The 15,083-nt window shown below is 49.1% G+C and overlaps 1 long non-coding RNA gene and 1 pseudogene across 1 annotated transcript; one reads left to right on the top strand and one right to left on the bottom strand.

Moving 5' to 3' along the window:
• Window positions 1–5,992: 5,992 nt before the first annotated feature.
• LOC135363564 (uncharacterized) lies at window positions 5,993–12,285 on the top strand. The gene is made up of 3 exons (XR_010409234.1): window positions 5,993–6,052; window positions 9,097–9,254; window positions 12,145–12,285. It is a non-coding gene; the product is annotated as an uncharacterized LOC135363564 (long non-coding RNA).
• LOC123848769 (large ribosomal subunit protein eL43-like) lies at window positions 9,673–9,949 on the bottom strand (annotated as a pseudogene).
• Window positions 12,286–15,083: the final 2,798 nt, after the last annotated feature.

Genomic DNA, 15,083 nt, shown 5'->3' with positions numbered 1-15,083 from the left:
GCCGAAGGCAGACGCTTAACGACTGAGCCACCCAGGCGCCCCTTACCTGATTGTTTTTAAAATGTCCTTCTACACTTGATCTATTGGGATCAGGACCAGCAAGGTCACGCATGCCATTTCTTGTCTCTCCTACCACTTCTACTAAGAGCATCCTCCGACCTCTGACCCCATCTTGCAGGAGGTCCCATGTCCTGGGCTTATCTGTTTTGTGATTGTGGGTTCCTTTACCTTGTTCCCCTTTCCTCCATACTTTCTGTAAGCTGGAGCTTCGTTCTATAAGCTCCATTATCCAGCTCCAGCTTTTCTCACGAGGGCACTTCCCTGGGTGGTGCTGTCTGCTTCACACCCCATCACACACACAGTTGGATGGTCAGATTTAACAAATAAAAATGCAGGATGCTAAGTTTGGATCCCAGATAAACAATTTTTTAGTATAACTACGTCCCAAGTGTTGGAAGAGACATTCTTACACTACAGGCATACATCTCTAAGAAACATATTTTTTTTCACATAAAAATTATTCACTGTTTTTCTGAACATCGTGTTTAGCTGGGTGCCCTGCACTCGATCAGGCTACCTTCTGCGATGCAGTTGTGTTGTCCTCACATGCGTGACGCTCAATGAAGCTGTGGGCTAGGCGGTGTCGGCATGCTCCCTCCATTGTGAATGTCCCCACCAAACGTCCCCTCAGTGGTCATCGAAATCACTTTTTCAGTATGTCTGGAAGATGGTGATTTTTCTGTGTCTATCATTTCTTCCACACATATTGGGTAAAATTTTCTATAGAGAACTTTCCTCCTTCAACGAGGCCTTTTGTTCACCTTACCCTTCAAGTCTTCCCTGAGGTGTTACAGCATGGTCAGAAGGCCTTCCCAGCCCACTGTGTATAGCGGTGCCCCCCCCCACCCCCATCGCCCTGTGTGTCTGTCCCTGAGTGCCCCGAGCCAGGGGTTTTTATGTCTTGCTCATTCCTGTGTCTCCACAAGCCAAGAACAATGTGACAGAGTATGTGCTTCACAAATATTTATTGTTATTTTTTAATAAATGCGTATTAAGGTTTAATTTTTGTAAGTTCCAAGACAATTATATGAAGACATGGCCTCACATACCATAAAATTGGAAGGAATAATCCCAATTCTATGTTAGTATGTTTGAGATTTAAAATTAAATAAATCACATTTAAATGAAAACACACATAAATGACTTTTTTGCACAAAGCATACCGAATACCATTTATTGCACACCTGTGTAAGGTCTTCTTACACACACGTGCTCTCTTCATCTTCACATTAACTGTATGTGTTGGGTCTTATTAGTTCCACTTTATAGATGGCGAAACTGAGACTCAGAGGAATAGCCCTAAGTCAGTCTTGAGACTCAAGCCTCCTCTTTTAGACCCAAGTCTACCTTTTTTATATTCTGGCTGCCTTTTTGTTTGCAAATGTGACACAACTGACTTCTATAACTGACTTACAAAACACACTGTGTTTCAGTCACTTTGTCTTACAAGATGCTCTTTTTGTTGTTTGTCTTAACTTAAGTTAGAAACCCACTAGCCTGCATCTCTTACTAGTGGGAGATCCTGCAGTTCTTAGGTGACCTTAGTAGGGACTTGGCGTCTGCAGCAAGTGAGGGCGTCAGCGTGGAAGTGCAGCTCTTCTCCCCTGTAAGCTCCCAGCCCCTCTCCCCTTCTCTCTTCCCTGCGCCATCCCGAGTCCACAGAGCCAAAACCTGACACGGTGCTGCTGGCCCTCTGTCCTCTCTACCAGCCGGGCCCCCTCTTCCAGGGAAACCCATGTGGAAGCCACGCAAGAAAATGCAAATGTCTGTGCAGCAAGCTGAGCAGAATCTAACTTTCTGTTGACCCTGTGTGCAGAGCTGAGTGGGCTCCTGCTTTCTTTCTCCCTCAGCCCTCATGCAAGACCCTCATTAATGTATGAATAGAGAGTTCCTATAAAGGAAGACTTACAGTGCGGGCCCTGGCAGCAGCAAGATAGGGTCTTGCTGGGAAAATTGTTTAGCCACTCTGAGCCTCAGCTTCCTTATCTGTAAAGTGGATCTGGTGCCTGCCTAACAGGGTTGTGCTGAGATTTCAGTGTAACAGTCCTTTGAAGTGTTTAGCATGGTGTCATGGTAAGTGTTCAGTAAATGCCGACTCTTACGAATCCCATATCCAAGGAGCTCACAGAGCAATGGGGCGAGCCTACTTTCAAGGCAAATTACGGTACAAATATGGTCCCGGCTGCAGGTGGTACATGGACAGGAGTAGAGAAGGAACAGAGGAGGGGGGACTCCCCGCCTGGAGAAAGGGGCAGTTTGCAGAAATCGTGGGAGGAGAATTGCAGGCGAGAGTGCAGCATGGGGCATGGCCCAGACTGTGGGAGGATGTGGCACCGTGTGCTGGAGGAGGAAAGACAATTCAGTGTGAGCGGAGGGCAGAGTGTTGGGAGCGCGTGCTGGGAGAGCAGGCTGGAGAGCCGTGCCGGGGAGCCTGTAAGGAGTCCAGAGTGTGCTCCGCTCGGGTACCGCTGGGCTTAGCCTGCGGTGATGCGACTTCGCCCAGGGATGGGCTCTGAACAGCCGTGGGGCCTGTCTCAGCTTCCTCAGCTGTAAGTGCAGAGAAGTAACACCTTCCCACAGGATTCAGGTTAACCCACGGAAGGCTCCTAGAAAAAGAGCGCCTACAAGGTAGTTTAGCAAGTGACACCTTCGGTAGAGCAATAGAGGTACTCCTTCCGAGGTCAGAAGTCCTGAATTCACGTCTAAGCCAGTGAATTTCTTTTTATCTTCCAGGAAAGTGGTGTTTCAACTGCTGAAATGTGAATGTCCTGTTGTTTGTTTTAACGCCAAGGACTTTGTGCGAACAGTGCTGCAGTTTCTTGGTAAAGATGGCAGCTGGAAGCATGGTAAGTTTGAGTTTTTATAATCTCTTAAACTGAGCTCTCCAGCAGTGGCTCCTCCTGGGAATGGGGGGTGGGGAGGCAGGCTCCAAAGCACCAGCTGTGTGGCCTCGTGCCCCAAGGGTGAGGGGCACTTTCCCTCTGTTCCTTAGACCGTTGGATTTTTTGCAAGGATAATTACTTTTTGTAATTTAAAATAAGAAAGAAGCGACTTACGCAGTGTGGTCAGATGGGATGTGTTGTTACCACAAATAGCTTATAAGCTCCCTACGGATTAAAGTCCAGACACATGAAAAGATGCTCAACATACCTCATCATCAGGGAGATGCAAATCGAAACCACAATGAGATACCACCTCACACCTGTCAGAACGGCTAAAATCAACAACGCAAGAAACAACAGACGTTGGTGAGGATGTGCAGAAAAAGGAGGCTTCGTGCACTGTAGGTGGGAACACAAACTGGTGCAACCACTCTGGAAAACAGTGTGGAGATTCCTCAGAAAGTTAAAAATAGAGCTACCCTGTGACCCAGCAATTGCACTACTGGGTATTTATGCAAAGAATACAAAATACGAATTCAAAGGAATACATGCACCCTTAAGCTTATGGTATCATTGTTTACAACAGCCAAGATAGGGAAGCAGCCCAAGTGTCCATCAAGAAGATGTGGCATACAAGCGGGGCATGCAAGCCCTGGGCCTGCTGCCCTCACCTGCCCATGGCAGAGCTGGTTAGAGTGTGGCCTCCTTAACGCTGGATGCCTGCCACCAGCGTATTCGGAGCTGGGTGAGGCCAGAGAGGTGGGGCCTGGCCCTTAGCTCTCCCTGCAGGTTGGGCTGGGCAAGGGGAGAGGCCCAGGCTGTGGGGGGCCTGCCTTTCAGTAACCTCTGGAAGACTGCTGAGCAGCTGCTTCCGCTGTTCTGTTGGTGGCCCCAGAAGACTGACTCCACACTTGGTTTCTAACTAAATGGGACTGGAAGCAGAAAAAGAACGGCAGAGTTGGTAAGGCGACAGCAGACCCCAAATGGGCGGCCTCAGGGGAAGCCCTGTGTGAGCCCTCCGCCACTGTGGGCTCTGGAGCCTGGCTTAAATTCATCCTTGTTGCCTAACTTCTCAGTATTATACTGTGAACTTCATTTAAAAAAAAAAAAAAAAAAAAGAAGATGTGGCATATACATACATACATACAGTGGAGTAGTACTCGGCCATGAAAAAGAATGAAATCTTAACATTTGCAATGACATGGATGGAGCTAGAGAATATTATGCTAAGTGAAATAAGTCAGTCAGAGAAAGACAAATACCATATGATTCACTCATACATGGAATTAAAGAAACAAAACAAATGAGCAAAGGGGAAAAGGAGACAAACAAGAAACGGACTCTTAACTGTAGAAAACACATGATGGTCACGAGAGGGGAGGTGGGGGGATGGGGGAAACAGGTGATGGGGATCAAGGAGGGCCCCTGTCTCAATGAAAACTGGGTGTTGTTTGGAAGTGCTGAGTCACTATATTGTACACCTGAAACTAATATGACACTATGTTAACTATACTGGAATTAAAATTAAATAATAATTCACATCAAAACAATATAGAACATGTTTTTATCTTTCATTTAACATAATAAGAATTTTTAATAACTTTTCTTAGATGGACAGATATGTAGCAAAGCAAATATAGCAGAAATGCTCCTTATAGAATCTAAGTAGTGGATATTATGAGGGTTCACTGGATAGTTCTCTTTAAATTGTCTGCATGTTTGAAAATAGAATAAGAGGTTGGAAAAAAAATCTTTTTTTTTAAGATTTGTATTTATTTATTTGAGAGATAGAGCAAGAGAGATCACAGAGGGAGAAAGAGAAGCAGACTCAAGGCTGAGCACGGAGCCCGATGCGGGGCTCGATCCCAGGACCTCCAGATCATGACCTGAGCCGAAGGCAGATGCTTAACTGACTGAGCCACCCAGGTGCCCCAATAAAAAAAAAACTCTTTGAATGTACAAAATTTCCAACATGTACAAAATTACCTGTGATACAATAAGAAATATATATTTAGTCTTTGTCCTTGCTTCCTGGCACATAGTTCCTAAGACCCTTGCAATCCCCAGAGTGCTAAGAATGTCTTTTGTGGGCTAATGAGACTGGGACTGGGAGTGGGGGGCCCCTAGCGGGCCTCAGGATAGGGCAGTGGACAGAATGACCACACCGGGCTTAGTGGGTTGGACTTTAAGTCCCCCACCCCCACACCCCTTCCAGGGACAGAGAGGGGATGGAGAGGCGGTCAATCTCAGTGGCCAGCGAGCTCATCAGTCGCACCTGGGTAGTGGAACCTCCATGAATTCCCTGCTCAGGGGCTGGGGGGGATCTGGAGGGCTCCCAGGCTGGGGAGCACGTCTGGGTGCTGGGCGGGGTGGGGAGCTCTGCGCCCCTTGCCCCATACCTCGCTTGCCCTGCGCATCTCTTCCGTCCGGATGGTCCCGGGTTGTGTCCTTCATGATAAATGGGTCACGAGTTAGTATAAGGTGCTTCCCGCAGTTCTGCGAGCCGTTCTAGCCAGTTATGGAACCCGAGGAGGGGGTCGTGGGAACCCCGATTTGTAGATGGTGGGTGGGAGGTATGGGAGGCGTCTGAAGCAGGGGTGGTCTTGTGAGGCTGCAGGGTCTGCACTCGGGGCAGCTGGTGTCAGAATGGCGCCAGCTGTCAGACACCTGCCGGCTTCTGCAGAGCCGCAGACCCGTGGGCGGGAGACCGCACGCTGGGCGCCAGAGATGGTGTTGGAAAACAACATGGTACCCATCACTCAGCTTCAACAGTTACTAACTTATGCCCGGTCTTCTTTTCTCTGTAACTCCTCACACTTGCAATCACCTGCCTGCCTCCTGGCTTGATTTGTAGCAGATTCCAAGCATCATATGATTCATCTGTAAATGTTTCAATTATGTGGTGAAGTATGAGGGTTTCATTTTTAAGATGATGCCATCATCATCTCCCCACAAATTAGTAGTAATCTTTCAGTGTTATTAGATATCCAGTTAGTGGGTGCGCTGCCCCTGTTGTCTTTAAATATCTTGTTTGTTTTTATTTTTTTACAGTTTGTGTGACTTGGGATCCAAACAAGAGCTGGAGTTAGGTTATCCCGAAGCTAGGATAGGTATGATATGTTTCTTGTTTCTTTTTTTTTTTCATCTATATATTCTCTCTCTCTGTTTTACTTTCCTGTAATTATTTTGTCCTTGTGGAGGGAACCAGCTTGTTTGTCGTGTAGGATTTCCCAGCGTCTGGATTTTTCAGAACGTATCACCTTCTTGCTGTTTAACACTTTCTTCTTGCTCTTCTATTTCTTGTAAATTGGCAGTTGGATCCAGAGGCTTGATCAGATTTCAGGCCTGATTTGGGGAGGGCAAGACTAAGTCATGACCCTGGCCCTAGGTAGTGGCGTGTCTTTCTGTCAGGAGGTACATGATATCTGTTGTTTACCTTTTTTGTGATATTTGAACTCATTTCATATGTTGAATCTACTTCTCTGCTCTTTCATATTTGTCACTTTATCTAGAATCTATTTCCAATCTCACTTTCTTTAAATTCCTCTTTTCCATCGTCTTTTCTTATGTAGGGCATTATCCATTGCATTGATTGGCTTTTGTGTATTGCCAGTTCAGTTTTTATTTATGAAATTTTTTTTGTTTTATTTTCTGAACCCTTTCATTTCTTTGTTCAGTTTTTTTTTTTTTTTAAGATTTTATTTATTTGAGAGAGAGAATGAGAGAGAGAGAGAGCACATGAGAGGGGGGAGGGCCAGAGGGAGAAGCAGGCTCCCCGCTGAGCAGGGAGCCCGATGCGGAACTCGATCCTGGGACTCCAGGATCATGACCTGAGCCGAAGGCAGTCGCTTAACCAACTGAGCCACCCAGGCGCCCTAAAAGCTCACTTTCATGCCTGCAACACTGCTCATCCTCACTTCGAATCTCCTCTAATAGTTTAAAATAAATTTCTCTTACATCATTTTCTATGCATTTGTGAACACCTTTACTAACACTGGTGTTATCCAACTCTAAGTTCTGCCAATGTGTTAGGTTTAAAAAAAGTACTTGAATGAGATTTTTTTTTTCTCTAAGATTTTATTTATTTATTTGAGACAGAGAGAATGAGAGACAGAGAGCATGAGAGGGAGGAAGGAGTGTCAGAGGGAGAAGCAGACTCCCCGCCGAGCAGGGAGCCCGATGCGGGACTCGATCCCGGGACTCCAGGATCATGACCTGAGCCGAAGGCAGTTGCTTAACCAACTGAGCCACCCAGGCGCCCCTAGTTTTTATTTTTTTATTTTTCTAAGTCACCTAATTTCCAACTATTTCTAATTCTGATTTATTTATTTTTCATCACCTTTATCATTTTCTCAGATTTTCTTAGCTCATTTTCAATCTGTTTCGTTGGTATTTCTCTTTCAACTACTGGCATTTTCTCCCCAGTGTGGGGCCTTGGCCTGGTGGGCTTTAGAATGTGAGGTGGAGGAGATTACAGGAACCAGCCCCCAGGCCCTTCCCCAAGAGTTTTCAAGAATGTTAACAGAGCCTTAATTTTGGACCGTTAGAGCTCTGAAAAGGCAAGTAGAGTGAACCAGTCCTCCTGGGTCAGTTAGCATTGCCGGATGGTGTTGGGTCGGGTCACGCACAGCCAACATGGGTACAGGTCCGGGAGCACCTGCCGATGTTGTCCCAGCCAAGCTTCCAAATCTGCCAGTGTCTTCCCAGACATCAAACAAAAAAGTCATGAGACTGGTTGCATTGGCAAATATAAATCTCTTAGGCTGGCATAATTCAAAGGTGCCAGGAAATATAATATTTAGTGTGTTGTGATCTAAGACTACAGTTTTGTTTAAAAGCAAACTCCTTATTTTTATGTAGCATTATTCAAAATGTTAAAGTAACTTGGGGCGCCTGGGTGGCTCAGTTGGTTGAGCATCCAAGTCTTGATTTCAGCTCAGGTCATGATCTCAGGGTCCTGAGATAGAGCCCCGCACTGGGCTCCATGCTCAGCGCAGAGTCTGCTTGGGATTCTCTCTCTCCCCCTGCCCCCCGGCTTGTGCTTTCTCTAAAATAAATAAATAAATCTTAAAAAAAAAGTTAGGGCGCCTGGGTGGCTCAGTTGGTTAAGCGACTGCCTTCAGCTCAGGTCATGATCCCACGGTCCTGGGATCGAGTCCCGCATCGGGCTCCCTGCTCTGCGGGGAGCCTGCTTCTCCCTCTCCCACTCCCCCTGCTTCTGTTCCCTCTCTCGCTGTGTCTCTCTCTGTCAAATAAATAAATAAAATCTTAAAAAAAAAAAAAAAAGTTAAAGCAACTTGAAAACGCAATCACTTAGAATTCAGATTTCTCTCTCAGTTTATCAGCCCCCCCCCCATTATAGCTCCCCTGTCCGTGTCTAAAATACTCTGGTACTAAAACTTATTTAGCAAATGTCATTTTTATTTTTCACAAAGCATCTTCCCATATGTCTAGCAGAGATGTACAGTAACCTCTTCCCTGGGTTTTGGATGAGAAAACTAGTACTTAGGGGCAGTGACTGCCCAAGTTCCAGGGGTGAACTTGTGCTTGGTTCTTTTTACATATCCCAATGCAGCAGAGTTCTGGGGGTCTCTCAGGTTTTCCTCCATCAGGGGAAATACCCCAAATGCCAGGCGTCTCTGTCCTCAAACACACTGCCCGCCCCGCCGCCCCCCCCTGCCAAACTTGGCAATGAGGATGCTTATGCTCTTTCTTCTACCCACAAGACTTGGGTTCCTGGACACCCTGAAGAGGGGTCAGGAGTGCCTACGAAGGTAGCCCAGTAAGACGCACAGGGTCGGAAAGCTGGGGAGCAGGGGTGGGGAGCAGGTGGGGGAGAGGAGGCCAGAAGAGGGCCTGAGGGTTCTCACCGCCACCTCTCTGAACATTTTTGAGCGGTCCAGTTCCACGTTAGTTCATTCCCCCTCTTTGGCTGTCTGGGGTCAGTTCCCCATGGAGATTGCCTGTGTGGGACCTGGGTCATGGAGGCCGCTCGTACCAAAGGCTCAAGTTCCTCCGGAACTGCGGAACCTCCCTTAGGCACTCACCTCTGTAACTTGAGGGCACGGCAATGCTATTATTATTATTTTGATCCTCAAGAAAAGGATGGTTCTTCAGTTTTCATGGAGTGACTAAATGGCCTTTTTCTCTGTAGTTGTTCATTTTGTAGGGCTCAACCCCAGAATTGCTGCATGGCTTATAGATCCTGGGGATGCTGCACCCTCTTTTGAAGATTTAGTGGCAAAATACCTTGAAAGCTCCATCTCTGTTAAAATGAACAGCACATATGGGAATTCCTCAAGAAATGTTGTGGTGAGTTATGTTAAGATGAGGCTTTACCAACCTAATCAACCGAATTTTTTCCTAGAAATTTTTTCTGTTTCATAAACAGTCCAGTAGTAAAAAGAACATAGCTGACATTCATTTTTACTTATTCTACACAAATGCTTTTTACCCTGACATTTCTGGTGGAGGATATTGAGTTAGGACAGGTGACTTCTGTTCCTTCATGAAACTGTTCCTGGGAAGTCCGTTCACAGTGTGATCCTTCTTTTTTTTTTTTTCCCAATAAAAATCAGAAGGATTTTTTATTTCTAAGTCCTTTGAAAAAGCAAAACTAATGCAACACAAATTGAAAGATCTAATTAATAAATTTAACAAGCCAAGGTAATTTTGTTACGTAAATTAACCCATTTATTATAGGCTAGCTATGTTTCAACTGGGGGAGCTTCTACTGGTCTTTCAACTCCTTCAGTCGTCTGATGGCAGACTTTACTGACAGCAGAAGTAGTGTTGCAGGTCCAGGTGCCACCAGCGACGGGTTTCATGCAGGAGCCACAAGGCCAGATCCCCACAGCTCGTCGCTGCATCTTGGTTTTGCCACAGAAGGAGCAAGTGTACTTGGCATGCTGGCTCATTTCAATCTTCTTCACCATTTTCCTGAGGGAGGCACCATAATGGGTCCTGGATTTCTCCACAATTCCGACCTTCTTGGTGCGTTTAGCCATGTCGCCGCAAACTAGGTCTGAGCCCAGAGAGACAGTGTGATTCTTCTAAATGGACCCTCTGGCGTCAGAGCCACGTGCTCTGGGCCCCACGAGCTGCTCGTGGTGCCGGTGACCCGGCAGCTGCGGCAGAGGCTCAGGTACCACCTCGCTCCATGTGCCCAGGTGTGTCTTCCCAAGCCCTGTCCGAGATGCACCCAGTTGTTAGGAACCACATCCGCAGAAGCCATAGTGCTCATGGGTCTGGAGCCCGGCCCGGAGCCCAGTGAGCCAGGCCCCCGAGGAGGTGGCCCGGGAGAGCAGTGTGGCCACAGTTGGGCCACTCTGTTGAGGCTTCCTGCATGCAAATCAACAGCAACACGCTAGAAGCACAACGGGACGAGCATGCAGAGGGCTCGGGGAGCACGAGGATTGGCCGTGGGGTGGGAACCATGGGGGCAGAGCGGCTGGTGATGTGAGGGCCCTGAGGCTCGGGGAGGTCTGCTTGCTCCTGCTCTTCATCCTGCGCCATCTGTGAGGGAGGGTCTGAGTCAGATGGGGACTTGGGGGTACAAATGTGGAAACTCACTCTCCCTTAATTTAAAGAGATGTGTCAGAGGAATACGGGGGAGCTCACAGACTCAGAGGGAAAGCAGTAGCAGGTCATGGGAAGACGTGAGCCTCAGGCCCTGGGGCCAGCAGTGAGCCATGGGTCACTTTTGTCGAAGACCCACAGTTAGTTCCCTCACTGTGCCACGTGTGTGCCCCTTGGTGGGGGGACAGTGCGTGGAGGTGAGTTCTACTGATCGTAGGATGCTGGGAGGGGAACTTCCTCAAATAGCAGCCGAGACACTCACTAAAACAGGGACTTACCCACCTCAGCACTACCAGTCCCAGTTTATAGATGACTAGACCAAGATGCAGAAGGGTCAGTGTGCATGCATCTTGCCCAAGGTCAAGTTGAGGCTGTGGATCAAAGCGTGGGTTTCTGACTATAAGGTCTAGTTTCTTTCTAGTGCATCTAGGGCTGGGAGTGGCTGCAGGGAATAAAGCACCAGCCTCAGAGGTGTGTTTTCTCCCTGTCTAGAAGCCGCGGCCCTGCACCCAGTTGCTCTCAGTGCTGTGGACCCTGCCAGTCCCACCACTGCCCACATGTGAGCTGTCGCCTCACCCCGGGCCCTCAGCACACTCCAGGAAGAAAAGCAGCAGCCTCCATGAACTTGCGCTCAAATCCTGGTGGCTAGAAATGTGTCCATTGTGGAGGCATGCAGTGCGTGAGGGGCGGGAGGGGAAAGCCAGGCCCACGTTGTGCCATGTTGAAGAGGTGCTGGGGATGGTCTGAGAGAACGCAGGGGGCGTCTGGGCAGAGGGAGCAGCATGGGAACAGGAGGGAATGGTGAGATTGGGAAGAAAGGTGTAGGGTAGAGGAGGAGCGGTATCACAGGCTCTGTCACGAGGGTGCTGGTCCCACCCGGAGCTCAGTCTTGTCCTAGGGAAGCCCCGCCGGAGAACCGTGCATAGTGGGAGGTGCATCGCCAGCTCTGTCCTGTAGGAAGCTCATTTGGGCGGGAGTGGACAGTCTGCTCACGGTGTCCTCAGACCAGTCTTCCAGGAGAGCCAAGGCTGGGGATGACGAGACCGCAAATGCCAGGCTACATCAGCCCACTGCTGGCTCCTCGTCCTGTGGTTTCTCCGGCTTGGGGCCTTGAGGCCGAAAGTGGAGTGTGGGGAGTTGTTTGGCAGAGCGAGGTGTCCGGGGAGGAGAGTCAGACTGCGTGCTGGGGGTTGCGGCTCATGCCCCTCCCTGTGTGTCCATGCTCAGGGCCTCCGGGGGTGTCGCCCAGGTGAGGACAGACAGTGAGTGTGGCCACGTGGCTCCTCAGCCTACCGGGGCACATGAGGGTATGCTTCTGTCTCTACCACCGTGTGATCTTTGCACCGTGGACACTTGGCAGTTCCTGTAAAATGAAGAAGAAAACTCGGTTGGGGGAAAGTGTGAGGCTCCAGGTAGCTTGCATTTGTCCAGTAAGTAGGCTTTTCTGTAGCATGGGAGCTCGCCCGCTTGAGGTATTTGGTGATGCCATCGATGTTCATGTCTGCCATGGAAAGACTCGTGCCACCTACCTAGTGCCCAGTTCTGTGGGTTGTGTCAATCCCTAGATTGTGATGAACATTGCTGCCAAGTTTGCCTAATCTTTCATTCTTCTGATCTTTTAAAGAATCAGAATGTACGGGTGAACCTGAAGATACTCCACAGACTTACGATGGGCCTTTGTTCCCAGTTGAAGGCAAGGCGTCTTACTGTAACTTGGAGTTGGCAGGCACTCTTGCTCACTGTTCCCCAAGAACACCTCTCACTCACATCCATGCTCACAGCATCTTTGAGTGAATTCTCAGGCCAAGTGAACTTGTGCATCACTCATAGAAGGATAGTCCACATGATAAGACCTGAAGTTTTAAGGCAGTGGTGGACGTAGGCTAACAATTGTAGCGTTTTTAAAAGCTACCAATTCATTTGGAACTTTTTTTTTTTAAGATTTTATTTATTTATTAGAAATGGAGAGCATGAGTAGGGGGAGGGGTAGAGGGAGAAAAAAATCTCTAGCAGACTCCCCACTATGTGGGCAGAGCCCGATGCGGGGCTCGATCCAAGGACCCTGAGATCATGACCTGAGCCAAAGTCAGATGCTTAACTGAGCCTCCCAGGCGCTCCTCAGTTGGAATATTTCTAATGCTACAGTTAACATAAAAGCTGAGTATTCATTTTAGTTTAATAGTGAGATAGACACAGCTCCACTCAGTCTCGTTGGGAAGCAGAGGGCATTTGCAGGAACAGTCAAGAAGAGTTGGAGGAAGGGACTGTGTGTGGAGGTGAGCCCAGGAGTGGGGGGGCCAGCAAAGGATGGAGAAGCCTCCAGAGACAGGTACTAGCTGGAAGTGTTTCAACCGCTGGGCTTGGAGGGGAAGCTGTCACCAGGACCCAGGGAAAGCCGAGACCCTGCAGGGGCTGCTGGTCAGGAGCCGGGCACCAGGTGCTGTGGTTGCAGGCCCAGGACTGTGGGCTGCTGGGAAGAGTCTAGTGGGAGAGAGGAAGCCCATTTCTCTACCCTATTACCCCACATGGGCAAAACCAGCCTGAGAGCTGAGGAGAAGCCAGGTGGTGGCCTGGAGCACATCAGCCCTTCCCCGAGGGCAAAGTGCAGGGCACAGGGCCGGGAGGAGGGGCTGGCGAGGCTGAGGGCTTCAGATGGCAGCAGGAAGGGACACACATGACAGAAGCCCTGAGAATAGGCATGAAGACGGTCTGAATAAATGCAGAGACGTCTCCTACTCCTGGAGGAGGTGACCTCATATAAAGATTTCACCTCTCCCCACACTAATCTATAAAGCCATTGCAAAAACCAATGAAAATTCTAGCTACACTTTTGGGAATTCAGTATACCTATTCAGAAGTTAAAATGGAAGGCTACAAGTCTAAAAATACCTACATCACACTTAAAAATGAAAAAGATTAGGGCGCCTGGGTGGCTCAGTCGGTGAAGCATCTGCCTTCGGCTCAGGTCCTGATCTCGGGGTCCTGGGATTGGGTCTGTGTCAGGCTCCTTGCTCAGTGGGGAGTCTGCTTCTCCCCCTGCCTGCCACTCCCCCTGCTCATGCTCTCTCTCTGTCAAATAAATAAATAAAATCTTTTAAAAAATTGTTTTAAATGAGAAAGATTAAAGAGAATTGGGAGTGAGGGTTGGCCTACCTGGTATTTCTAAATATCTCTGTGAGGTCTTGGTAATGAAATAGAATACTTGAAGGAAATAGGAGTTTTACTAGGAAGGAGCTTGGCGGGAGGGCCGCTGTTGGGAGGAGCCACCACTCACTTGGGAGTTGCCCGAAATTCCACCTCAATGCAATCAAGTAGGCTGTTCAGCCGTGTGCAGGTAGAAGTAATTTAAAAGTAACATTGGTATCATTTTTTCCTACAAAACAGGTTTATGGTTTATGGCAACTATTTTGTACTTTGGAGCTTCCTCTGATACCAGTTTTGGCAGGTAAGCTACCATAAAGATGATGGACAAGTCCTGTTTCTAGGGAATTCTTGACATTGTTTGAGGGCAACTGTTTCTTACTTAGGGGTAGGCAGTGTGTCATGTGAGCACTGAGAGGTAGCAAGCCCTTTATTTTCCCTCTGTAACAAGAGGGGTTGGATAGCATCACCTGTTGATCTAGAAGGATGAGAATGTTCTGACCTCTCAGTCACATGGGATCCCTCTTGCACCGCGTGGTCCTGCCAGGCACCCTGGCCGAGTGGCAGCCCCAGCTCCTGAGGGCCGCAGTGCGGGTCGAGCCTGTGTTGTGTTCTGCATGGCAGTTGTTCATCCTGGTGGTGTGCTGTCCGTCAGCCCCCCCTCCGCTGGTCGGGACAGCCCCTAGAACAAGGGGTGCCAGGCCCTCCTCTGCCTTTGCCTCGCAGCGCCCCCCTCTGCCCGGGTCCTGCTGGGCACTAGGGGAGCTGAGCCTGGCCCAGCGCTCCGCAGCCTGCCTGGCCCAAGGCGACTCTGTCCCGTGTGCCAGGGTGCGTCCCCACGCCCCCCACTGCCACTGCTGGGCTCCCGCACTGACCCTCGTGGACCGTTGGTGGAGGTGGGACGCGGCAGGCACTGTCCTTGTCCTCGTCAGGAAGGGAGGCTCGCTCCCCGTCCTTGAGGCTTTCACAGAAATGACTCACTGTTTGGTGTTTGACTGACAGTGATGGAGCGCCACAGCATTCAGGTGAACAGAGAAGAGATGGAGAGGACTTCAGCCCTTCTGGGGGTACGTTCTTATTTCAGAGCTGGGGTGCCTGTAAGTCCTTCCTCCCTTCCTCCTCCCTTCCTCACTCACGCCACACTGACCCCGATGCCTCCTGTCTCTGATGCGTGCTGGGGAGCACCAGACCCACCCTGGGTGCTCACTCCATGGTCCACGGGGTTTCATGGATCCTCTGGCTTCTCAAGAGTCAGGTTCATTTCACAGGTACACCCCCTGTAGTTTGGTGAGGGGAATTCATGGCTTTCTTGGGTTCTTTGAAAAAACAAGAACAGGGCCCCTGGGTGGCTCAGTCGGTGAAGCCTCTGCCTTTGGCTCAGGTCATGATCCCGGGATCCTGGGATGGAGCCCCGCATCGGGC

This window comes from Mirounga angustirostris, unplaced genomic scaffold (assembly GCF_029215605.1).
Source record: "Mirounga angustirostris isolate CCGP_5_RB_7025 unplaced genomic scaffold, mMirAng1.0.hap1 SCAF_2, whole genome shotgun sequence".
In the NCBI taxonomy this organism is placed as follows: domain Eukaryota; kingdom Metazoa; phylum Chordata; class Mammalia; order Carnivora; family Phocidae; genus Mirounga; species Mirounga angustirostris.
Note: the sequence above shows the minus strand (reverse complement) of the source record. Positions and strands in the feature narration are given on the sequence as shown.